Source organism: Lampris incognitus, chromosome 1 (assembly GCF_029633865.1).
Source record: "Lampris incognitus isolate fLamInc1 chromosome 1, fLamInc1.hap2, whole genome shotgun sequence".
NCBI lineage: Eukaryota > Metazoa > Chordata > Actinopteri > Lampriformes > Lampridae > Lampris > Lampris incognitus.
This window is the reverse complement of record NC_079211.1, coordinates 90,459,158-90,484,029: the sequence shown is the minus strand read 5'-3', so window position 1 is coordinate 90,484,029 and position 24,872 is coordinate 90,459,158.

The window sequence follows — 24,872 nt, the reverse complement described above, 5'->3', positions numbered from 1 at the left end:
TCTCTGTCTATCGGTCTGTCCAGCTCTCTGTCTGTCGGTGTGTCCAGCTCTCTGTCTAACGGTCTGTCCAGCTCTCTTGTCTATCTGTCTCTCCAGCTCTCTGTCTATCTGTCTGTCCAGCTCTCTTGTCTATCGGTCTGTCCAGCTTTTTGTCTATCCGTCTGTCCAGCTCTCTGTCTATCTGTCTGTCCAGCTCTCTTGTCTATCTGTCTCTCCAGCTCTCTGTCTATCGGTCTGTCCAGCTCTCTTGTCTATCGGTCTGTCCAGCTTTCTGTCTATCGGTCTGTCCAGATGTCTGTCTATCTGTCTGTTCAGCTCTCTGTCTATCGGTCTGTCCAGCTCTCTGTCCAGCTCTCTGTCTATCTGTCTGTCCAGCTCTCTGTCTATCTGTCTGTCCATCTCTCTCTGTGGGTCTGTCGAGCTCTCTGTCTATCGGTCTGTCCAGCTCTCTGTTTATCGGTCTGTCCAGCTCTCTGTCAATCTGTCTGTCTAGCTCTTTGTCTATCGGTCTGTCCAGCTCTCTGTCTATCGGTCTGTCCAGCTCTCTGTCTGTCGGTGTGTCCAGCTCTCTGTCTAACGGTCTGTCCAGCTCTCTTGTCTATCTGTCTCTCCAGCTCTCTGTCTATCTGTCTGTCCAGCTCTCTTGTCTATCGGTCTGTCCAGCTTTTTGTCTATCCGTCTGTCCAGCTCTCTGTCTATCTGTCTGTCCAGCTCTCTTGTCTATCTGTCTCTCCAGCTCTCTGTCTATCGGTCTGTCCAGCTCTCTTGTCTATCGGTCTGTCCAGCTTTCTGTCTATCGGTCTGTCCAGATGTCTGTCTATCTGTCTGTTCAGCTCTCTGTCTATCGGTCTGTCCAGCTCTCTGTCCAGCTCTCTGTCTATCTGTCTGTCCAGCTCTCTGTCTATCTGTCTGTCCATCTCTCTCTGTCGGTCTGTCGAGCTCTCTGTCTATCGGTCTGTCCAGCTCTCTGTCTATCTGTCTGTCCAGCTCTCTGTCTATCTGTCTGTCCAGCTCTCTGTCTATCGGTCTGTCCAGCTCTCTGTCTATCTGTCTGTCCAGCTCTCTGTCTATCGGTCTGTCCAGCTCTCTGTCTATCTGTCTGTCCAGCTCTCTGTCTATCGGTCTGTCCAGCTCTCTGTCTGTCGGTCTGTCCAGCTCTCTGTCTATCTGTCTGTCCAGCTCTCTGTCTGTCGGTCTGTCCAGCTCTCTGTCTATCTGTCTGTCCAGCTCTCTGTCTATCTGTCTGTCCAGCTCTCTATGTATCTGTCTGTCCAGCTCTCTGTCTATCGGTCTTTCCAGCTCTCTGTCTGTCGGTCTGTCCAGCTCTCTGTCTATCTGTCTGTCCAGCTCTCTGTCTATCTGTCTGTCCAGCTCTCTATGTATCTGTCTGTCCAGCTCTCTGTCTGTCGGTCTGTCCAGCTTTTTGTCTATCGGTCTGTCCAGCTCTCTGTCTATCGTTCTGTCCAGCTCTCTGTCTATCTGTCTGTCCAGCTCTGTCTATCGGTCTGTCCAGCTCTCTGTCTATCGGTCTGTCCAGCTCTCTGTCTATCGGCCTGTCCAGCTCTCTGTCTACCTGTCTGTCCAGCTCTCTGTCTATCTGTCTGTCCAGCTCTCTGTCTATCTGTCTGTCTAGCTCTCTGTCCGTCGGCCTGTCCAGCTCTCTGTCAATCTGTCTGTCCAGCTTTCTGTCTGTCGGTTTGTCCAGCTCTCTGTCTATCGGTCTGTCCAGCTCTCGGTCTATCGGTATGTCCAGCTCTCTGTTTATCGGTCTGTCCAGCTCTCTGTCTATCTCTCTGTCTAGCTCTCTGTCTGTTGGCCTGTCCAGCTCTCTGTCTATCGGTCTGTCCAGCTCTCTGTCTATCTGTCTGTCCAGCTCTGTCTATCGGTCTGTTCAGCTCTCTGTCTATCGGTCTGTCCAGCTCTCTGTCCAGCTCTCTGTCTATCTGTCTGTCCAGCTCTCTGTCTGTCGGTCTGTCGAGCTCTCTGTCTATCGGTCTGTCCAGCTCTCTGTCTATCGGTCTGTCCAGCTCCCTGTCTATCTGTCTGCCCAGCTTTCTTGTCTATCGGTCTGTCCAGCTCTCTGTCTATCTGTCTGTGCAGCTCTCTGTCTATCGGTCTGTCCAGCTCTCTGTCTATCGGCCTGTCCAGCTCTCTGTCTACCTGTCTGTCCAGCTCTCTGTCTATCGGTCTGTCCAGCTCTCTGTCTATCTGTCTGTCTAGCTCTCTGTCCGTCGGCCTGTCCAGCTCTCTGTCAATCTGTCTGTCCAGCTTACTGTCTATCGGTCTGTCCAGCTCTCTGTCTGTCTGTGTGTCCAGCTCTCTGTCTATCGGTCTGTCCAGCTCTCTTGTCTATCTGTCTGTCCAGCTCTCTGTCTGTCGGTGTGTCCAGCTCTCTGTCTGTCGTTCTGTCCAGCTCTCTGTCTATCGGTCTGTCCAGATCTCTGTCTGTTTGTCTGTCCATCTCTCTGTCTATAGGTCTGTCCAGCTCTCTGTTTATCGGTCTGTCCAGCTCTCTGTCAATCTGTCTGTCTAGCTCTCTGTCTATCGGTCTGTCCAGCTCTCTGTCTGTCGGTGTGTCCAGCTCTCTGTCTATCTGTCTGTCCAGCTCTCTTGTCTATCTGTCTCTCCAGCTCTCTGTCTATCTGTCTGTCCAGCTCTCTTGTCTATCGGTCTGTCCAGCTCTGTCTATCGGTCTGTCCAGCTCTCTGTCTATCGGTCTGTCCAGCTCTCTGTCTATCGGCCTGTCCAGCTCTGTGTACCTGTCTGTCCAGCTCTCTGTCTATCTGTCTGTCCAGCTCTCTGTCTATCTGTCTGTCTAGCTCTCTGTCCGTCGGCCTGTCCAGCTCTCTGTCAATCTGTCTGTCCAGCTTTCTGTCTATCGGTTTGTCCAGCTCTCTGTCTATCGGTCTGTCCAGCTCTCTGTCTGTCTGTCTGTCCAGCTCTCTGTCTGTCGGTCTGTCCAGCTCTCTTGTCTATCTGTCTGTCCAGCTCTCTGTCTGTCGGTGTGTCCAGCTCTCTGTCTGTCGTTCTGTCCAACTCTCTGTCTATCGGTCTGTCCAGATCTCTGTCTTTTTGTCTGTCCAGCTCTCTGTCTATCGGTCTGTCCAGCTCTCTGTTTATCGGTCTGTCCAGCTCTCTGTCAATCTGTCTTTCTAGCTCTATGTCTATCGGTCTGTCCAGCTCTCTGTCTATCTTTCTGTCCAGCTCTCTGTCTGTCGGTGTGTCCAGCTCTCTGTCTATCGGTCTGTCCAGCTTTCTTGTCTATCTGTCTCTCCAGCTCTCTGTCTATCTGTCTGTCCAGCTCTCTTCTCTATCGGTCTGTCCAGCTCTCTGTCTATCGGTCTGTCCAGATGTCTGTCTATCTGTCTGTCCAGCTCTCTGTCTATCGGTCTGTCCAGCTCTCTGTCTATCTGTCTGTCTAGCTCTCTGTCCGTCGGCCTGTCCAGCTCTCTGTCAATCTGTCTGTCCAGCTTTCTGTCTATCGGTTTGTCCAGCTCTCTGTCTATCGGTCTGTCCAGCTCTCGGTCTATCGGTATGTCCAGCTCTCTGTTTATCGGTCTGTCCAGCTCTCTGTCTATCTCTCTGTCTAGCTCTCTGTCTGTTGGCCTGTCCAGCTCTCTGTCTATCGGTCTGTCCAGCTCTCTGTCTATCTGTCTGTCCAGCTCTGTCTATCGGTCTGTTCAGCTCTCTGTCTATCGGTCTGTCCAGCTCTCTGTCCAGCTCTCTGTCTATCTGTCTGTCCAGCTCTCTGTCTGTCGGTCTGTCGAGCTCTCTGTCTATCGGTCTGTCCAGCTCTCTGTCTATCGGTCTGTCCAGCTCCCTGTCTATCTGTCTGCCCAGCTTTCTTGTCTATCGGTCTGTCCAGCTCTCTGTCTATCTGTCTGTGCAGCTCTCTGTCTATCGGTCTGTCCAGCTCTCTGTCTATCGGCCTGTCCAGCTCTCTGTCTACCTGTCTGTCCAGCTCTCTGTCTATCGGTCTGTCCAGCTCTCTGTCTATCTGTCTGTCTAGCTCTCTGTCCGTCGGCCTGTCCAGCTCTCTGTCAATCTGTCTGTCCAGTTTACTGTCTATCGGTCTGTCCAGCTCTCTGTCTGTCTGTCTGTCCAGCTCTCTGTCTATCGGTCTGTCCAGCTCTCTTGTCTATCTGTCTGTCCAGCTCTCTGTCTGTCGGTGTGTCCAGCTCTCTGTCTGTCGTTCTGTCCAGCTCTCTGTCTATCGGTCTTTCCAGATCTCTGTCTGTTTGTCTGTCCATCTCTCTGTCTATCGGTCTGTCCAGCTCTCTGTTTATCGGTCTGTCCAGCTCTCTGTCAATCTGTCTGTCTAGCTCTCTGTCTATCGGTCTGTCCAGCTCTCTGTCTGTCGGTGTGTCCAGCTCTCTGTCTATCTGTCTGTCCAGCTCTCTTGTCTATCTGTCTCTCCAGCTCTCTGTCTATCTGTCTGTCCAGCTCTCTTGTCTATCGGTCTGTCCAGCTCTGTCTATCGGTCTGTCCAGTTCTCTGTCTATCGGTCTGTCCAGCTCTCTGTGTATCGGCCTGTCCAGCTCTCTGTCTACCTGTCTGTCCAGCTCTCTGTCTATCTGTCTGTCCAGCTCTCTGTCTATCTGTCTGTCTAGCTCTCTGTCCGTCGGCCTGTCCAGCTCTCTGTCAATCTGTCTGTCCAGCTTTCTGTCTATCGGTTTGTCCAGCTCTCTGTCTATCGGTCTGTCCAGCTCTCTGTCTGTCTGTCTGTCCAGCTCTCTGTCTATCGGTCTGTCCAGCTCTCTTGTCTATCTGTCTGTCCAGCTCTCTGTCTGTCGGTGTGTCCAGCTCTCTGTCTGTCGTTCTGTCCAACTCTCTGTCTATCGGTCTGTCCAGATCTCTGTCTTTTTGTCTGTCCAGCTCTCTGTCTATCGGTCTGTCCAGCTCTCTGTTTATCGGTCTGTCCAGCTCTCTGTCAATCTGTCTTTCTAGCTCTATGTCTATCGGTCTGTCCAGCTCTCTGTCTATCTTTTTGTCCAGCTCTCTGTCTGTCGGTGTGTCCAGCTCTCTGTCTATCGGTCTGTCCAGCTCTCTTGTCTATCTGTCTCTCCAGCTCTCTGTCTATCTGTCTGTCCAGCTCTCTTCTCTATCGGTCTGTCCAGCTCTCTGTCTATCGGTCTGTCCAGATGTCTGTCTATCTGTCTGTCCAGCTCTCTGTCTATCGGTCTGTCCAGCTCTCTGTCTATCGGTATGTCCAGCTCTCTGTTTATCGGTCTGTCCAGCTCTCTGTCTATCTGTCTGTCTAGCTCTCTGTCTGTTGGCCTGTCCAGCTCTCTGTCTATCGGTCTGTCCAGCTCTCTGTCTATATGTCTGTCCAGCTCTGTCTATCGGTCTGTTCAGCTCTCTGTCTATCGGTCTGTCCAGCTCTCTGTCCAGCTCTCTGTCTATCTGTCTGTCCAGCTCTCTGTCTATCTGTCTGTCCAGCTCTCTGTCTGTCGGTCTGTCGAGCTCTCTGTCTATCGGTCTGTCCAGCTCTCTGTCTATCGGTCTGTCCAGCTCCCTGTCTATCTGTCTGCCCAGCTTTCTTGTCTATCGGTCTGTCCAGCTCTCTGTCTATCTGTCTGTGCAGCTCTCTGTCTATCGGTCTGTCCAGCTCTCTGTCTATCGGCCTGTCCAGCTCTCTGTCTACCTGTCTGTCCAGCTCTCTGTCTATCGGTCTGTCCAGCTCTCTGTCTATCTGTCTGTCTAGCTCTCTGTCCGTCGGCCTGTCCAGCTCTCTGTCTATCTGTCTGTCCAGCTCTCTGTCTATCCGTCTGTCCAGCTCTCTGTCTATCTGTCTGTCCAGCTCTCTTGTCTATCTGTCTCTCCAGCTCTCTGTCTATCGGTCTGTCCAGCTCTCTTGTCTATCGGTCTGTCCAGCTTTCTGTCTATCGGTCTGTCCAGATGTCTGTCTATCTGTCTGTTCAGCTCTCTGTCTATCGGTCTGTCCAGCTCTCTGTCCAGCTCTCTGTCTATCTGTCTGTCCAGCTCTCTGTCTATCTGTCTGTCCAGCTCTCTGTCTGTCGGTGTGTCCAGCTCTCTGTCTGTCGTTCTGTCCAACTCTCTGTCTATCGGTCTGTCCAGATCTCTGTCTATTTGTCTGTCCAGCTCTCTGTCTATCGGTCTGTCCAGCTCTCTGTTTATCGGTCTGTCCAGCTCTCTGTCAATCTGTCTTTCTAGCTCTATGTCTATCGGACTGTCCAGCTCTCTGTCTATCTTTCTGTCCAGCTCTCTGTCTGTCGGTGTGTCCAGCTCTCTGTCTATCGGTCTGTCCAGCTCTCTTGTCTATCGGTCTGTCCAGCTCTCTGTCTATCGGTCTGTCCAGATGTCTGTCTATCTGTCTGGCCAGCTCTCTGTCTATCGGTCTGTCCAGCTCTCTGTCTATCGGTATGTCCAGCTCTCTGTTTATCGGTCTGTCCAGCTCTCTGTCTATCTGTCTGTCTAGCTCTCTGTCTGTTGGCCTGTCCAGCTCTCTGTCTATCGGTATGTCCAGCTCTCTGTCTATCGGTCTGTCCAGCTCTCTGTCTATATGTCTGTCCAGCTCTGTCTATCGGTCTGTTCAGCTCTCTGTCTATCGGTCTGTCCAGCTCTCTTGTCTATCTGTCTCTCCAGCTCTCTGTCTATCTGTCTGTCCAGCTCTCTTGTCTATCGGTCTGTCCAGCTTTTTGTCTATCCGTCTGTCCAGCTCTCTGTCTATCTGTCTGTCCAGCTCTCTTGTCTATCTGTCTCTCCAGCTCTCTGTCTATCGGTCTGTCCAGCTCTCTTGTCTATCGGTCTGTCCAGCTTTCTGTCTATCGGTCTGTCCAGATGTCTGTCTATCTGTCTGTTCAGCTCTCTGTCTATCGGTCTGTCCAGCTCTCTGTCCATTTCTTTGTCTATCTGTCTGTCCAGCTCTCTGTCTATCTGTCTGTCCATCTCTCTCTGTCGGTCTGTCGAGCTCTCTGTCTATCGGTCTGTCCAGCTCTCTGTCTATCTGTCTGTCCAGCTCTCTGTCTATCTGTCTGTCCAGCTCTCTGTCTATCGGTCTGTCCAGCTCTCTGTCTATCTGTCTGTCCAGCTCTCTGTCTATCGGTCTGTCCAGCTCTCTGTCTATCTGTCTGTCCAGCTCTCTGTCTATCGGTCTGTCCAGCTCTCTGTCTGTCGGTCTGTCCAGCTCTCTGTCTATCTGTCTGTCCAGCTCTCTGTCTGTCGGTCTGTCCAGCTCTCTGTCTATCTGTCTGTCCAGCTCTCTGTCTATCTGTCTGTCCAGCTCTCTATGTATCTGTCTGTCCAGCTCTCTGTCTATCGGTCTGTCCAGCTTTTTGTCTATCGGTCTGTCCAGCTCTCTGTCTATCTGTCTGTCCAGCTCTGTCTATCGGTCTGTTCAGCTCTCTGTCTATCGGTCTGTCCAGCTCTCTGTCCAGCTCTCTGTCTATCTGTCTGTCCAGCTCTCTGTCTATCTGTCTGTCCAGCTCTCTGTCTGTCAGTCTGTCGAGCTCTCTGTCTATCGGTCTGTCCAGCTCTCTGTCTATCTGTCTGTCCAGCTCTCTGTCTATCTGTCTGTCCAGCTCTCTGTCTATCGGTCTGTCCAGCTCTCTGTCTATCTGTTTTTCCAGCTCTCTGTCTATCGGTCTGTCCAGCTCTCTGTCTATCTGTCTGTCCAGCTCTCTGTCTATCGGTCTGTCCAGCTCTCTGTCTATCGGTCTTTCCAGCTCTCTGTCTATCTGTCTGCCCAGCTCTCTTGTCTATCGGTCTGTCCAGCTCTCTGTCTATCTGTCCCTGCAGCTCTCTGTCTTTCGGTCTGTGCAGCTCTCTGTCTATCGGTCTTTCCAGCTCTCTGTCTGTCGGTCTGTCCAGCTCTCTGTCTATCTGTCTGTCCAGCTCTCTGTCTATCTGTCTGTCCAGCTCTCTATGTATCTGTCTGTCCAGCTCTCTGTCTGTCGGTCTGTCCAGCTTTTTGTCTATCGGTCTGTCCAGCTCTCTGTCTATCGGTCTGTCCAGCTCTCTGTCTATCTGTCTGTCCAGCTCTGTCTATCGGTCTGTCCAGCTCTCTGTCTATCGGTCTGTCCAGCTCTCTGTCTATCGGCCTGTCCAGCTCTCTGTCTACCTGTCTGTCCAGCTCTCTGTCTATCTGTCTGTCCAGCTCTCTGTCTATCTGTCTGTCTAGCTCTGTCTATCGGTCTGTCCAGCTCTCTGTCTATCGGTCTGTCCAGCTCTCTGTCTATCGGCCTGTCCAGCTCTCTGTCTACCTGTCTGTCCAGCTCTCTGTCTATCTGTCTGTCCAGCTCTCTGTCTATCTGACTGTCTAGCTCTCTGTCCGTCGGCCTGTCCAGCTCTCTGTCAATCTGTCTGTCCAGCTTTCTGTCTATCGGTTTGTCCAGCTCTCTGTCTATCTGTCTGTCCAGCTCTCTTGTCTATCTGTCTCTCCAGCTCTCTGTCTATCGGTCTGTCCAGCTCTCTTGTCTATCGGTCTGTCCAGCTTTCTGTCTATCGGTCTGTCCAGATGTCTGTCTATCTGTCTGTTCAGCTCTCTGTCTATCGGTCTGTCCAGCTCTCTGTCCAGCTCTCTGTCTATCTGTCTGTCCAGCTCTCTGTCTATCTGTCTGTCCATCTCTCTCTGTCGGTCTGTCGAGCTCTCTGTCTATCGGTCTGTCCAGCTCTCTGTCTATCTGTCTGTCCAGCTCTCTGTCTATCTGTCTGTCCAGCTCTCTGTCTATCGGTCTGTCCAGCTCTCTGTCTATCTGTCTGTCCAGCTCTCTGTCTATCGGTCTGTCCAGCTCTCTGTCTATCTGTCTGTCCAGCTCTCTGTCTATCGGTCTGTCCAGCTCTCTGTCTGTCGGTCTGTCCAGCTCTCTGTCTATCTGTCTGTCCAGCTCTCTGTCTGTCGGTCTGTCCAGCTCTCTGTCTATCTGTCTGTCCAGCTCTCTGTCTATCTGTCTGTCCAGCTCTCTATGTATCTGTCTGTCCAGCTCTCTGTCTATCGGTCTGTCCAGCTTTTTGTCTATCGGTCTGTCCAGCTCTCTGTCTATCTGTCTGTCCAGCTCTGTCTATCGGTCTGTTCAGCTCTCTGTCTATCGGTCTGTCCAGCTCTCTGTCCAGCTCTCTGTCTATCTGTCTGTCCAGCTCTCTGTCTGTCGGTCTGTCGAGCTCTCTGTCTATCGGTCTGTCCAGCTCTCTGTCTATCGGTCTGTCCAGCTCCCTGTCTATCTGTCTGCCCAGCTTTCTTGTCTTTCGGTCTGTCCAGCTCTCTGTCTATCTGTCTGTGCAGCTCTCTGTCTATCGGTCTGTCCAGCTCTCTGTCTATCGGCCTGTCCAGCTCTCTGTCTACCTGTCTGTCCAGCTCTCTGTCTATCGGTCTGTCCAGCTCTCTGTCTATCTGTCTGTCTAGCTCTCTGTCCGTCGGCCTGTCCAGCTCTCTGTCAATCTGTCTGTCCAGCTTACTGTCTATCGGTCTGTCCAGCTCTCTGTCTGTCTGTCTGTCCAGCTCTCTGTCTATCGGTCTGTCCAGCTCTCTTGTCTATCTGTCTGTCCAGCTCTCTGTCTGTCGGTGTGTCCAGCTCTCTGTCTGTCGTTCTGTCCAGCTCTCTGTCTATCGGTCTGTCCAGATCTCTGTCTGTTTGTCTGTCCATCTCTCTGTCTATTGGTCTGTCCAGCTCTCTGTTTATCGGTCTGTCCAGCTCTCTGTCAATCTGTCTGTCTAGCTCTCTGTCTATCGGTCTGTCCAGCTCTCTGTCTGTCGGTGTGTCCAGCTCTCTGTCTATCTGTCTGTCCAGCTCTCTTGTCTATCTGTCTCTCCAGCTCTCTGTCTATCTGTCTGTCCAGCTCTCTTGTCTATCGGTCTGTCCAGCTCTGTCTATCGGTCTGTCCAGCTCTCTGTCTATCGGTCTGTCCAGCTCTCTGTCTATCGGCCTGTCCAGCTCTCTGTCTACCTGTCTGTCCAGCTCTCTGTCTATCTGTCTGTCCAGCTCTCTGTCTATCTGTCTGTCTAGCTCTCTGTCCGTCGGCCTGTCCAGCTCTCTGTCAATCTGTCTGTCCAGCTTTCTGTCTATCGGTTTGTCCAGCTCTCTGTCTATCGGTCTGTCCAGCTCTCTGTCTGTCTGTCTGTCCAGCTCTCTGTCTATCGGTCTGTCCAGCTCTCTTGTCTATCTGTCTGTCCAGCTCTCTGTCTGTCGGTGTGTCCAGCTCTCTGTCTGTCGTTCTGTCCAACTCTCTGTCTATCGGTCTGTCCAGATCTCTGTCTTTTTGTCTGTCCAGCTCTCTGTTTATCGGTCTGTCCAGCTCTCTGTCAATCTGTCTTTCTAGCTCTATGTCTATCGGTCTGTCCAGCTCTCTGTCTATCTTTCTGTCCAGCTCTCTATCTGTCGGTGTGTCCAGCTCTCTGTCTATCGGTCTGTCCAGCTCTCTTGTCTATCTGTCTCTCCAGCTCTCTGTCTATCTGTCTGTCCAGCTCTCTTCTCTATCGGTCTGTCCAGCTCTCTGTCTATCGGTCTGTCCAGATGTCTGTCTATCTGTCTGTCCAGCTCTCTGTCTATCGGTCTGTCCAGCTCTCTGTCTATCGGTATGTCCAGCTCTCTGTTTATCGGTCTGTCCAGCTCTCTGTCTATCTGTCTGTCTAGCTCTCTGTCTGTTGGCCTGTCCAGCTCTCTGTCTATCGGTCTGTCCAGCTCTCTGTCTATATGTCTGTCCAGCTCTGTCTATCGGTCTGTTCAGCTCTCTGTCTATCGGTCTGTCCAGCTCTCTGTCCAGCTCTCTGTCTATCTGTCCCTGCAGCTCTCTGTCTTTCGGTCTGTGCAGCTCTCTGTCTATCGGTCTTTCCAGCTCTCTGTCTGTCGGTCTGTCCAGCTCTCTGTCTATCTGTCTGTCCAGCTCTCTGTCTATCTGTCTGTCCAGCTCTCTATGTATCTGTCTGTCCAGCTCTCTGTCTGTCGGTCTGTCCAGCTTTTTGTCTATCGGTCTGTCCAGCTCTCTGTCTATCGGTCTGTCCAGCTCTCTGTCTATCTGTCTGTCCAGCTCTGTCTATCGGTCTGTCCAGCTCTCTGTCTATCGGTCTGTCCAGCTCTCTGTCTATCGGCCTGTCCAGCTCTCTGTCTACCTGTCTGTCCAGCTCTCTGTCTATCTGTCTGTCCAGCTCTCTGTCTATCTGTCTGTCTAGCTCTCTGTCCGTCGGCCTGTCCAGCTCTCTGTCAATCTGTCTGTCCAGCTTTCTGTCTATCGGTTTGTCCAGCTCTCTGTCTATCGGTCTGTCCAGCTCTCGGTCTATCGGTATGTCCAGCTCTCTGTTTATCGGTCTGTCCAGCTCTCTGTCTATCTCTCTGTCTAGCTCTCTGTCTGTTGGCCTGTCCAGCTCTCTGTCTATCGGTCTGTCCAGCTCTCTGTCTATCTGTCTGTCCAGCTCTGTCTATCGGTCTGTTCAGCTCTCTGTCTATCGGTCTGTCCAGCTCTCTGTCCAGCTCTCTGTCTATCTGTCTGTCCAGCTCTCTGTCTGTCGGTCTGTCGAGCTCTCTGTCTATCGGTCTGTCCAGCTCTCTGTCTATCGGTCTGTCCAGCTCCCTGTCTATCTGTCTGCCCAGCTTTCTTGTCTTTCGGTCTGTCCAGCTCTCTGTCTATCTGTCTGTGCAGCTCTCTGTCTATCGGTCTGTCCAGCTCTCTGTCTATCGGCCTGTCCAGCTCTCTGTCTACCTGTCTGTCCAGCTCTCTGTCTATCGGTCTGTCCAGCTCTCTGTCTATCTGTCTGTCTAGCTCTCTGTCCGTCGGCCTGTCCAGCTCTCTGTCAATCTGTCTGTCCAGCTTACTGTCTATCGGTCTGTCCAGCTCTCTGTCTGTCTGTCTGTCCAGCTCTCTGTCTATCGGTCTGTCCAGCTCTCTTGTCTATCTGTCTGTCCAGCTCTCTGTCTGTCGGTGTGTCCAGCTCTCTGTCTGTCGTTCTGTCCAGCTCTCTTGTCTATCGGTCTGTCCAGATCTCTGTCTGTTTGTCTGTCCATCTCTCTGTCTATCGGTCTGTCCAGCTCTCTGTTTATCGGTCTGTCCAGCTCTCTGTCAATCTGTCTGTCTAGCTCTCTGTCTATCGGTCTGTCCAGCTCTCTGTCTGTCGGTGTGTCCAGCTCTCTGTCTATCTGTCTGTCCAGCTCTCTTGTCTATCTGTCTCTCCAGCTCTCTGTCTATCTGTCTGTCCAGCTCTCTTGTCTATCGGTCTGTCCAGCTCTGTCTATCGGTCTGTCCAGCTCTCTGTCTATCGGTCTGTCCAGCTCTCTGTCTATCGGCCTGTCCAGCTCTCTGTCTACCTGTCTGTCCAGCTCTCTGTCTATCTGTCTGTCCAGCTCTCTGTCTATCTGTCTGTCTAGCTCTCTGTCCGTCGGCCTGTCCAGCTCTCTGTCAATCTGTCTGTCCAGCTTTCTGTCTATCGGTTTGTCCAGCTCTCTGTCTATCGGTCTGTCCAGCTCTCTGTCTGTCTGTCTGTCCAGCTCTCTGTCTATCGGTCTGTCCAGCTCTCTTGTCTATCTGTCTGTCCAGCTCTCTGTCTGTCGGTGTGTCCAGCTCTCTGTCTGTCGTTCTGTCCAACTCTCTGTCTATCGGTCTGTCCAGATCTCTGTCTTTTTGTCTGTCCAGCTCTCTGTCTATCGGTCTGTCCAGCTCTGTTTATCGGTCTGTCCAGCTCTCTGTCAATCTGTCTTTCTAGCTCTATGTCTATCGGTCTGTCCAGCTCTCTGTCTATCTTTCTGTCCAGCTCTCTGTCTGTCGGTGTGTCCAGCTCTCTGTCTATCGGTCTGTCCAGCTCTCTTGTCTATCTGTCTCTCCAGCTCTCTGTCTATCTGTCTGTCCAGCTCTCTTCTCTATCGGTCTGTCCAGCTCTCTGTCTATCGGTCTGTCCAGATGTCTGTCTATCTGTCTGTCCAGCTCTCTGTCTATCGGTCTGTCCAGCTCTCTGTCTATCGGTATGTCCAGCTCTCTGTTTATCGGTCTGTCCAGCTCTCTGTCTATCTGTCTGTCTAGCTCTCTGTCTGTTGGCCTGTCATGCTCTCTGTCTATCGGTCTGTCCAGCTCTCTGTCTATATGTCTGTCCAGCTCTGTCTATCGGTCTGTTCAGCTCTCTGTCTATCGGTCTGTCCAGCTCTCTGTCCAGCTCTCTGTCTATCTGTCTGTCCAGCTCTCTGTCTATCTGTCTGTCCAGCTCTCTGTCTGTCGGTCTGTCGAGCTCTCTGTCTATCGGTCTGTCCAGCTCTCTGTCTATCGGTCTGTCCAGCTCCCTGTCTATCTGTCTGCCCAGCTTTCTTGTCTATCGGTCTGTCCAGCTCTCTGTCTATCTGTCTGTGCAGCTCTCTGTCTATCGGTCTGTCCAGCTCTCTGTCTATCGGCCTGTCCAGCTCTCTGTCTACCTGTCTGTCCAGCTCTCTGTCTATCGGTCTGTCCAGCTCTCTGTCTATCGGTCTGTCTAGCTCTCTGTCCGTCGGCCTGTCCAGCTCTCTGTCAATCTGTCTGTCCAGCTTACTGTCTATCGGTCTGTCCAGCTCTCTTGTCTATCTGTCTGTCCAGCTCTCTGTCTGTCGGTGTGTCCAGCTCTCTGTCTGTCGTTCTGTCCAGCTCTCTGTCTATCGGTCTGTCCAGATCTCTGTCTGTTTGTCTGTCCAGCTCTCTGTCTATCGGTCTGTCCAGCTCTCTGTTTATCGGTCTGTCCAGCTCTCTGTCAATTTGTCTGTCTAGCTCTCTGTCTATCTGTCTGTCCAGCTCTCTGTCTGTCGGTGTGTCCAGCTCTCTGTCTGTCGTTCTGTCCAACTCTCTGTCTATCGGTCTGTCCAGATCTCTGTCTATTTGTCTGTCCAGCTCTCTGTCTATCGGTCTGTCCAGCTCTCTGTTTATCGGTCTGTCCAGCTCTCTGTCAATCTGTCTTTCTAGCTCTATGTCTATCGGTCTGTCCAGCTCTCTGTCTATCTTTCTGTCCAGCTCTCTGTCTGTCGGTGTGTCCAGCTCTCTGTCTATCGGTCTGTCCAGCTCTCTTGTCTATCGGTCTGTCCAGCTCTCTGTCTATCGGTCTGTCCAGATGTCTGTCTATCTGTCTGTCCAGCTCTCTGTCTATCGGTCTGTCCAGCTCTCTGTCTATCGGTATGTCCAGCTCTCTGTCTATCGGTCTGTCCAGCTCTCTGTCTATCGGCCTGTCCAGCTCTCTGTCTACCTGTCTGTCCAGCTCTCTGTCTATCGGTCTGTCCAGCTCTCTGTCTATCTGTCTGTCTAGCTCTCTGTCCGTCGGCCTGTCCAGCTCTCTGTCAATCTGTCTGTCCAGCTTACTGTCTATCGGTCTGTCCAGCTCTCTGTCTGTCTGTCTGTCCAGCTCTCTGTCTATCGGTCTGTCCAGCTCTCTTGTCTATCTGTCTGTCCAGCTCTCTGTCTGTCGGTGTGTCCAGCTCTCTGTCTGTCGTTCTGTCCAGCTCTCTGTCTATCGGTCTGTCCAGATCTCTGTCTGTTTGTCTGTCCATCTCTCTGTCTATCGGTCTGTCCAGCTCTCTGTTTATCGGTCTGTCCAGCTCTCTGTCAATCTGTCTGTCTAGCTCTCTGTCTATCGGTCTGTCCAGCTCTCTGTCTGTCGGTGTGTCCAGCTCTCTGTCTATCTGTCTGTCCAGCTCTCTTGTCTATCTGTCTCTCCAGCTCTCTGTCTATCTGTCTGTCCAGCTCTCTTGTCTATCGGTCTGTCCAGCTCTGTCTATCGGTCTGTCCAGCTCTCTGTCTATCGGTCTGTCCAGCTCTCTGTCTATCGGCCTGTCCAGCTCTCTGTCTACCTGTCTGTCCAGCTCTCTGTCTATCTGTCTGTCCAGCTCTCTGTCTATCTGTCTGTCTAGCTCTCTGTCCGTCGGCCTGTCCAGCTCTCTGTCAATCTGTCTGTCCAGCTTTCTGTCTATCGGTTTGTCCAGCTCTCTGTCTATCGGTCTGTCCAGCTCTCTGTCTGTCTGTCTGTCCAGCTCTCTGTCTATCGGTCTGTCCAGCTCTCTTGTCTATCTGTCTGTCCAGCTCTCTGTCTGTCGGTGTGTCCAGCTCTCTGTCTGTCGTTCTGTCCAACTCTCTGTCTATCGGTCTGTCCAGATCTCTGTCTTTTTGTCTGTCCAGCTCTCTGTCTATCGGTCTGTCCAGCTCTGTTTATCGGTCTGTCCAGCTCTCTGTCAATCTGTCTTTCTAGCTCTATGTCTATCGGTCTGTCCAGCTCTCTGTCTATCTTTCTGTCCAGCTCTCTGTCTGTCGGTGTGTCCAGCTCTCTGTCTATCGGTCTGTCCAGCTCTCTTGTCTATCTGTCTCTCCAGCTCTCTGTCTATCTGTCTGTCCAGCTCTCTTCTCTATCGGTCTGTCCAGCTCTCTGTCTATCGGTCTGTCCAGATGTCTGTCTATCTGTCTGTCCAGCTCTCTGTCTATCGGTCTGTCCAGCTCTCTGTCTATCGGTATGTCCAGCTCTCTGTTTATCGGTCTGTCCAGCTCTCTGTCAATTTGTCTGTCTAGCTCTCTGTCTATCTGTCTGTCCAGCTCTCTGTCTGTCGGTGTGTCCAGCTCTCTGTCTGTCGTTCTGTCCAACTCTCTGTCTATCGGTCTGTCCAGATCTCTGTCTATTTGTCTGTCCAGCTCTCTGTCTATCGGTCTGTCCAGCTCTCTGTTTATCGGTCTGTCCAGCTCTCTGTCAATCTGTCTTTCTAGCTCTATGTCTATCGGTCTGTCCAGCTCTCTGTCTATCTTTCTGTCCAGCTCTCTGTCTGTCGGTGTGTCCAGCTCTCTGTCTATCGGTCTGTCCAGCTCTCTTGTCTATCGGTCTGTCCAGCTCTCTGTCTATCGGTCTGTCCAGATGTCTGTCTATCTGTCTGTCCAGCTCTCTGTCTATCGGTCTGTCCAGCTCTCTGTCTATCGGTATGTCCAGCTCTCTGTCTATCGGTCTGTCCAGCTCTCTGTCTATCGGCCTGTCCAGCTCTCTGTCTACCTGTCTGTCCAGCTCTCTGTCTATCGGTCTGTCCAGCTCTCTGTCTATCTGTCTGTCTAGCTCTCTGTCCGTCGGCCTGTCCAGCTCTCTGTCAATCTGTCTGTCCAGCTTACTGTCTATCGGTCTGTCCAGCTCTCTGTCTGTCTGTCTGTCCAGCTCTCTGTCTATCGGTCTGTCCAGCTCTCTTGTCTATCTGTCTGTCCAGCTCTCTGTCTGTCGGTGTGTCCAGCTCTCTGTCTGTCGTTCTGTCCAGCTCTCTGTCTATCGGTCTGTCCAGATCTCTGTCTGTTTGTCTGTCCATCTCTCTGTCTATCGGTCTGTCCAGCTCTCTGTTTATCGGTCTGTCCAGCTCTCTGTCAATCTGTCTGTCTAGCTCTCTGTCTATCGGTCTGTCCAGCTCTCTGTCTGTCGGTGTGTCCAGCTCTCTGTCTATCTGTCTGTCCAGCTCTCTTGTCTATCTGTCTCTCCAGCTCTCTGTCTATCTGTCTGTCCAGCTCTCTTGTCTATCGGTCTGTCCAGCTCTGTCTATCGGTCTGTCCAGCTCTCTGTCTATCGGTCTGTCCAGCTCTCTGTCTATCGGCCTGTCCAGCTCTCTGTCTACCTGTCTGTCCAGCTCTCTGTCTATCTGTCTGTCCAGCTCTCTGTCTATCTGTCTGTCTAGCTCTCTGTCCGTCGGCCTGTCCAGCTCTCTGTCAATCTGTCTGTCCAGCTTTCTGTCTATCGGTTTGTCCAGCTCTCTGTCTATCGGTCTGTCCAGCTCTCTGTCTGTCTGTCTGTCCAGCTCTCTGTCTATCGGTCTGTCCAGCTCTCTTGTCTATCTGTCTGTCCAGCTCTCTGTCTGTCGGTGTGTCCAGCTCTCTGTCTGTCGTTCTGTCCAACTCTCTGTCTATCGGTCTGTCCAGATCTCTGTCTTTTTGTCTGTCCAGCTCTCTGTCTATCGGTCTGTCCAGCTCTGTTTATCGGTCTGTCCAGCTCTCTGTCAATCTGTCTTTCTAGCTCTATGTCTATCGGTCTGTCCAGCTCTCTGTCTATCTTTCTGTCCAGCTCTCTGTCTGTCGGTGTGTCCAGCTCTCTGTCTATCGGTCTGTCCAGCTCTCTTGTCTATCTGTCTGTCCAGCTCTCTGTCTATCTGTCTGTCTAGCTCTCTGTCCGTCGGCCTGTCCAGCTCTCTGTCAATCTGTCTGTCCAGCTTTCTGTCTATCGGTTTGTCCAGCTCTCTGTCTATCGGTCTGTCCAGCTCTCTGTCTGTCTGTCTGTCCAGCTCTCTGTCTATCGGTCTGTCCAGCTCTCTTGTCTATCTGTCTGTCCAGCTCTCTGTCTGTCGGTGTGTCCAGCTCTCTGTCTGTCGTTCTGTCCAACTCTCTGTCTATCGGTCTGTCCAGATCTCTGTCTTTTTGTCTGTCCAGCTCTCTGTCTATCGGTCTGTCCAGCTCTGTTTATCGGTCTGTCCAGCTCTCTGTCAATCTGTCTTTCTAGCTCTATGTCTATCGGTCTGTCCAGCTCTCTGTCTATCTTTCTGTCCAGCTCTCTGTCTGTCGGTGTGTCCAGCTCTCTGTCTATCGGTCTGTCCAGCTCTCTTGTCTATCTGTCTCTCCAGCTCTCTGTCTATCTGTCTGTCCAGCTCTCTTCTCTATCGGTCTGTCCAGCTCTCTGTCTATCGGTCTGTCCAGATGTCTGTCTATCTGTCTGTCCAGCTCTCTGTCTATCGGTCTGTCCAGCTCTCTGTCTATCGGTATGTCCAGCTCTCTGTTTATCGGTCTGTCCAGCTCTCTGTCTATCTGTCTGTCTAGCTCTCTGTCTGTTGGCCTGTCATGCTCTCTGTCTATCGGTCTGTCCAGCTCTCTGTCTATATGTCTGTCCAGCTCTGTCTATCGGTCTGTTCAGCTCTCTGTCTATCGGTCTGTCCAGCTCTCTGTCCAGCTCTCTGTCTATCTGTCTGTCCAGCTCTCTGTCTATCTGTCTGTCCAGCTCTCTGTCTGTCGGTCTGTCGAGCTCTCTGTCTATCGGTCTGTCCAGCTCTCTGTCTATCGGTCTGTCCAGCTCCCTGTCTATCTGTCTGCCCAGCTTTCTTGTCTATCGGTCTGTCCAGCTCTCTGTCTATCTGTCTGTGCAGCTCTCTGTCTATCGGTCTGTCCAGCTCTCTGTCTATCGGCCTGTCCAGCTCTCTGTCTACCTGTCTGTCCAGCTCTCTGTCTATCGGTCTGTCCAGCTCTCTGTCTATCGGTCTGTCTAGCTCTCTGTCCGTCGGCCTGTCCAGCTCTCTGTCAATCTGTCTGTCCAGCTTACTGTCTATCGGTCTGTCCAGCTCTCTTGTCTATCTGTCTGTCCAGCTCTCTGTCTGTCGGTGTGTCCAGCTCTCTGTCTGTCGTTCTGTCCAGCTCTCTGTCTATCGGTCTGTCCAGATCTCTGTCTGTTTGTCTGTCCAGCTCTCTGTCTATCGGTCTGTCCAGCTCTCTGTTTATCGGTCTGTCCAGCTCTCTGTCAATTTGTCTGTCTAGCTCTCTGTCTATCTGTCTGTCCAGCTCTCTGTCTGTCGGTGTGTCCAGCTCTCTGTCTGTCGTTCTGTCCAACTCTCTGTCTATCGGTCTGTCCAGATCTCTGTCTATTTGTCTGTCCAGCTCTCTGTCTATCGGTCTGTCCAGCTCTCTGTTTATCGGTCTGTCCAGCTCTCTGTCAATCTGTCTTTCTAGCTCTATGTCTATCGGTCTGTCCAGCTCTCTGTCTATCTTTCTGTCCAGCTCTCTGTCTGTCGGTGTGTCCAGCTCTCTGTCTATCGGTCTGTCCAGCTCTCTTGTCTATCGGTCTGTCCAGCTCTCTGTCTATCGGTCTGTCCAGATGTCTGTCTATCTGTCTGTCCAGCTCTCTGTCTATCGGTCTGTCCAGCTCTCTGTCTATCGGTATGTCCAGCTCTCTGTCTATCGGTCTGTCCAGCTCTCTGTCTATCGGCCTGTCCAGCTCTCTGTCTACCTGTCTGTCCAGCTCTCTGTCTATCGGTCTGTCCAGCTCTCTGTCTATCTGTCTGTCTAGCTCTCTGTCCGTCGGCCTGTCCAGCTCTCTGTCAATCTGTCTGTCCAGCTTACTGTCTATCGGTCTGTCCAGCTCTCTGTCTGTCTGTCTGTCCAGCTCTCTGTCTATCGGTCTGTCCAGCTCTCTTGTCTATCTGTCTGTCCAGCTCTCTGTCTGTCGGTGTGTCCAGCTCTCTGTCTGTCGTTCTGTCCAGCTCTCTGTCTATCGGTCTGTCCAGATCTCTGTCTGTTTGTCTGTCCATCTCTCTGTCTATCGGTCTGTCCAGCTCTCTGTTTATCGGTCTGTCCAGCTCTCTGTCAATCTGTCTGTCTAGCTCTCTGTCTATCGGTCTGTCCAGCTCTCTGTCTGTCGGTGTGTCCAGCTCTCTGTCTATCTGTCTGTCCAGCTCTCTTGTCTATCTGTCTCTCCAGCTCTCTGTCTATCTGTCTGTCCAGCTCTCTTGTCTATCGGTCTGTCCAGCTCTGTCTATCGGTCTGTCCAGCTCTCTGTCTATCGGTCTGTCCAGCTCTCTGTCTATCGGCCTGTCCAGCTCTCTGTCTACCTGTCTGTCCAGCTCTCTGTCTATCTGTCTGTCCAGCTCTCTGTCTATCTGTCTGTCTAGCTCTCTGTCCGTCGGCCTGTCCAGCTCTCTGTCAATCTGTCTGTCGAGCTTTCTGTCTATCGGTTTGTCCAGCTCTCTGTCTATCGGTCTGTCCAGCTCTCTGTCTGTCTGTCTGTCCAGCTCTCTGTCTATCGGTCTGTCCAGCTCTCTTGTCTATCTGTCTGTCCAGCTCTCTGTCTGTCGGTGTGTCCAGCTCTCTGTCTGTCGTTCTGTCCAACTCTCTGTCTATCGGTCTGTCCAGATCTCTGTCTTTTTGTCTGTCCAGCTCTCTGTCTATCGGTCTGTCCAGCTCTGTTTATCGGTCTGTCCAGCTCTCTGTCAATCTGTCTTTCTAGCTCTATGTCTATCGGTCTGTCCAGCTCTCTGTCTATCTTTCTGTCCAGCTCTCTGTCTGTCGGTGTGTCCAGCTCTCTGTCTATCGGTCTGTCCAGCTCTCTTGTCTATCTGTCTCTCCAGCTCTCTGTCTATCTGTCTGTCCAGCTCTCTTCTCTATCGGTCTGTCCAGCTCTCTGTCTATCGGTCTGTCCAGATGTCTGTCTATCTGTCTGTCCAGCTCTCTGTCTATCGGTCTGTCCAGCTCTCTGTCTATCGGTATGTCCAGCTCTCTGTTTATCGGTCTGTCCAGCTCTCTGTCTATCTGTCTGTCTAGCTCTCTGTCTGTTGGCCTGTCCAGCTCTCTGTCTATCGGTCTGTCCAGCTCTCTGTCTATATGTCTGTCCAGCTCTGTCTATCGGTCTGTTCAGCTCTCTGTCTATCGGTCTGTCCAGCTCTCTGTCCAGCTCTCTGTCTATCTGTCTGTCCAGCTCTCTGTCTATCTGTCTGTCCAGCTCTCTGTCTGTCGGTCTGTCGAGCTCTCTGTCTATCGGTCTGTCCAGCTCTCTGTCTATCGGTCTGTCCAGCTCCCTGTCTATCTGTCTGCCCAGCTTTCTTGTCTATCGGTCTGTCCAGCTCTCTGTCTATCTGTCTGTGCAGCTCTCTGTCTATCGGTCTGTCCAGCTCTCTGTCTATCGGTCTGTCCAGCTCTCTGTCTATCGGTCTGTCTAGCTCTCTGTCCGTCGGCCTGTCCAGCTCTCTGTCAATCTGTCTGTCCAGCTTACTGTCTATCGGTCTGTCCAGCTCTCTTGTCTATCTGTCTGTCCAGCTCTCTGTCTGTCGGTGTGTCCAGCTCTCTGTCTGTCGTTCTGTCCAGCTCTCTGTCTATCGGTCTGTCCAGATCTCTGTCTGTTTGTCTGTCCAGCTCTCTGTCTATCGGTCTGTCCAGCTCTCTGTTTATCGGTCTGTCCAGCTCTCTGTCAATTTGTCTGTCTAGCTCTCTGTCTATCTGTCTGTCCAGCTCTCTGTCTGTCGGTGTGTCCAGCTCTCTGTCTGTCGTTCTGTCCAACTCTCTGTCTATCGGTCTGTCCAGATCTCTGTCTATTTGTCTGTCCAGCTCTCTGTCTATCGGTCTGTCCAGCTCTCTGTTTATCGGTCTGTCCAGCTCTCTGTCAATCTGTCTTTCTAGCTCTATGTCTATCGGTCTGTCCAGCTCTCTGTCTATCTTTCTGTCCAGCTCTCTGTCTGTCGGTGTGTCCAGCTCTCTGTCTATCGGTCTGTCCAGCTCTCTTGTCTATCGGTCTGTCCAGCTCTCTGTCTATCGGTCTGTCCAGATGTCTGTCTATCTGTCTGTCCAGCTCTCTGTCTATCGGTCTGTCCAGCTCTCTGTCTATCGGTATGTCCAGCTCTCTGTTTATCGGTCTGTCCAGCTCTCTGTCTATCTGTCTGTCTAGCTCTCTGTCTGTTGGCCTGTCCAGCTCTCTGTCTATCGGTATGTCCAGCTCTCTGTCTATCGGTCTGTCCAGCTCTCTGTCTATATGTCTGTCCAGCTCTGTCTATCGGTCTGTTCAGCTCTCTGTCTATCGGTCTGTCCAGCTCTCTGTCCAGCTCTCTGTCTATCTGTCTGTCCAGCTCTCTGTCTATCTGTCTGTCCAGCTCTCTGTCTGTCGGTCTGTCGAGCTCTCTGTCTATCGGTCTGTCCAGCTCTCTGTCTATCGGTCTGTCCAGCTCCCTGTCTATCTGTCTGCCCAGCTTTCTTGTCTATCGGTCTGTCCAGCTCTCTGTCTGTCTGTGCAGCTCTCTGTCTATCGGTCTGTCCAGCTCTCTGTCTATCGGCCTGTCCAGCTCTCTGTCTACCTGTCTGTCCAGCTCTCTGTCTATCGGTCTGTCCAGCTCTCTGTCTATCTGTCTGTCTAGCTCTCTGTCCGTCGGCCTGTCCAGCTCTCTGTCAATCTGTCTGTCCAGCTTACTGTCTATCGGTCTGTCCAGCTCTCTTGTCTTATCTGTCTGTCCAGCTCTCTGTCTGTCGGTGTGTCCAGCTCTCTGTCTGTCGTTCTGTCCAGCTCTCTGTCTATCGGTCTGTCCAGATCTCTGTCTGTTTGTCTGTCCAGCTCTCTGTCTATCGGTCTGTCCAGCTCTCTGTTTATCGGTCTGTCCAGCTCTCTGTCAATCTGTCTGTCTAGCTCTCTGTCTATCGGTCTGTCCAGCTCTCTGTCTATCGGTCTGTCCAGCTCTCTGTCTGTCGGTGTGTCCAGCTCTCTGTCTATCTGTCTGTCCAGCTCTCTTGTCTATCTGTCTCTCCAGCTCTCTGTCTATCTGTCTTTCCAGCTCTCTTGTCTATCGGTCTGTCCAGCTCTCTGTCTATCGGTCTGTCCAGATGTCTGTCTATCTGTCTGTCCAGCTCTCTGTCTATCGGTCTGTCCAGCTCTCTGTCTATCGGTCTGTCCACTCTCTGTCTGTCGGTCTGTCCAGCTCTCTGTCTGTCGGTCTGTCCAGCTCTCTTGTCTTTCGGTCTGTCCAGCTCTCTGTCTATCGGTCTTTCCAGCTCTCTGTCTATCGGTCTGTCCAGCTCTCTGTCTGTCGGTCTGTCCTGCTCTCTTGTCTATCGGTCTGTCCAGCTCTCTGACTATCTGTCTGTCCAGCTCTCTGTCTATCGGTCTGTCCAGCTCTCTGTCTATCGGCCTGTCCAGCTCTCTGTCTACCTGTCTGTCCAGCTCTCTGTCTATCGGTCTGTCCAGCTCTCTGTCTATCTGTCTGTCTAGCTCTCTGTCCGTCGGCCTGTCCAGCTCTCTGTCAATCTGTCTGTCCAGCTTACTGTCTATCGGTCTGTCCAGCTCTCTGTCTATCGGTATGTCCAGCTCTCTGTTTATCGGTCTGTCCAGCTCTCTGTCTATCGGTCTGTCCAGCTCTCTGTCTGTCGGTGTGTCCAGCTCTCTGTCTGTCGTTCTGTCCAGCTCTCTGTCTATCGGTCTGTCCAGATCTCTGTCTGTTTGTCTGTCCAGCTCTCTGTCTATCGGTCTGTCCAGCTCTCTGTTTATCGGTCTGTCCAGCTCTCTGTCAATCTGTCTGTCTAGCTCTCTGTCTATCGGTCTGTCCAGCTCTCTGTCTATCGGTCTGTCCAGCTCTCTGTCTGTCGGTGTGTCCAGCTCTCTGTCTATCTGTCTGTCCAGCTCTCTTGTCTATCTGTCTCTCCAGCTCTCTGTCTATCTGTCTGTCCAGCTCTCTTCTCTATCGGTCTGTCCAGCTCTCTGTCTATCGGTCTGTCCGGATGTCTGTCTATCTGTCTGTCCAGCTCTCTGTCTATCGGTCTGTCCAGCTCTCTGTCTATCGGTATGTCCAGCTCTCTGTTTATCGGTCTGTCCAGCTCTCTGTCTATCGGTCTGTCCAGCTCTGTCTATCGGTCTGTCCAGCTCTCTGTCTATCGGTCTGTCCACTCTCTGTCTGTCGGTCTGTCCAGCTCTCTGTCTGTCGGTCTGTCCAGCTCTCTTGTCTTTCTGTCTGTCCAGCTCTCTGTCTATCGGTCTGTCCAGCTCTCTGTCTATCGGTCTGTCCAGCTCTCTGTCTGTCGGTCTGTCCTGCTCTCTTGTCTATCGGTCTGTCCAGCTCTCTGACTATCTGTCTGTCCAGCTCTCTGTCTATCGGTCTGTCCAGCTCTCTTGTCTATCGGTCTGTCCAGCTCTCCGTCTATCTGTCTGTCCAGCTCTCCGTCTGTCGGTCTGTCCAGCTCTCTGTCTATCTGTCTGTCCAGCTCTCTGTCTATCGGTCTGTCCACCTCTCTGTCTATCGGTCTGTCCAGCTCTCTGTCTATCTGTCTGTCCAGCTCTGTCTATCGGTCTGTCCAGCTCTCTGTCTATCGGTCTGTCCAGCTCTCTGTCTATCGGCCTGTCCAGCTCTCTGTCTACCTGTCTGTCCAGCTCTCTGTCTATCTGTCTGTCCAGCTCTCTGTCTATCTGTCTGTCTAGCTCTCTGTCCGTCGGCCTGTCCAGCTCTCTGTCAATCTGTCTGTCCAGCTCTCTGTGTATCGGTTTGTCCAGCTCTCTGTCTATCGGTCTGTCCAGCTCTCTGTCTGTCTGTCTGTCCAGCTCTCTGTCTATCGGTCTGTCCAGCTCTCTCGTCTATCTGTTTGTCCAGCTCTCTGTCTGTTTGTCTGTCCAGCTCTCTGTCTATCGGTCTGTCCAGCTCTCTGTCTATCGGTCTGTCCAGATCTCTGTCTGTTTGTCTGTCCAGCTCTCTGTCTATCGGTCTGTCCAGCTCTCTGTTTATCGGTCTGTCCAGCTCTCTGTCAATCTGTCTGTCTAGCTCTCTGTCTATCGGTCTGTCCAGCTCTCTGTCTATCGGTCTGTCCAGCTCTCTGTCTGTCGGTGTGTCCAGCTCTCTGTCTATCTGTCTGTCCAGCTCTCTTGTCTATCTGTCTCTCCAGCTCTCTGTCTATCTGTCTTTCTAGCTCTCTTGTCTATCGGTCTGTCCAGCTCTCTGTCTATCGGTCTGTCCAGATGTCTGTCTATCTGTCTGTCCAGCTCTCTGTCTATCGGTCTGTCCAGCTCTCTGTCTATCGGTCTGTCCACTCTCTGTCTGTCGGTCTGTCCAGCTCTCTGTCTGTCGGTCTGTCCAGCTCTCTTGTCTTTCGGTCTGTCCAGCTCTCTGTCTATCGGTCTTTCCAGCTCTCTGTCTATCGGTCTGTCCAGCTCTCTGTCTGTCGGTCTGTCCTGCTCTCTTGTCTATCGGTCTGTCCAGCTCTCTGACTATCTGTCTGTCCAGCTCTCTGTCTATCGGTCTGTCCAGCTCTCTGTCTATCGGCCTGTCCAGCTCTCTGTCTACCTGTCTGTCCAGCTCTCTGTCTATCGGTCTGTCCAGCTCTCTGTCTATCTGTCTGTCTAGCTCTCTGCCCGTCGGCCTGTCCAGCTCTCTGTCAATCTGTCTGTCCAGCTTACTGTCTATCGGTCTGTCCAGCTCTCTGTCTATCGGTATGTCCAGCTCTCTGTTTATCGGTCTGTCCAGCTCTCTGTCTATCGG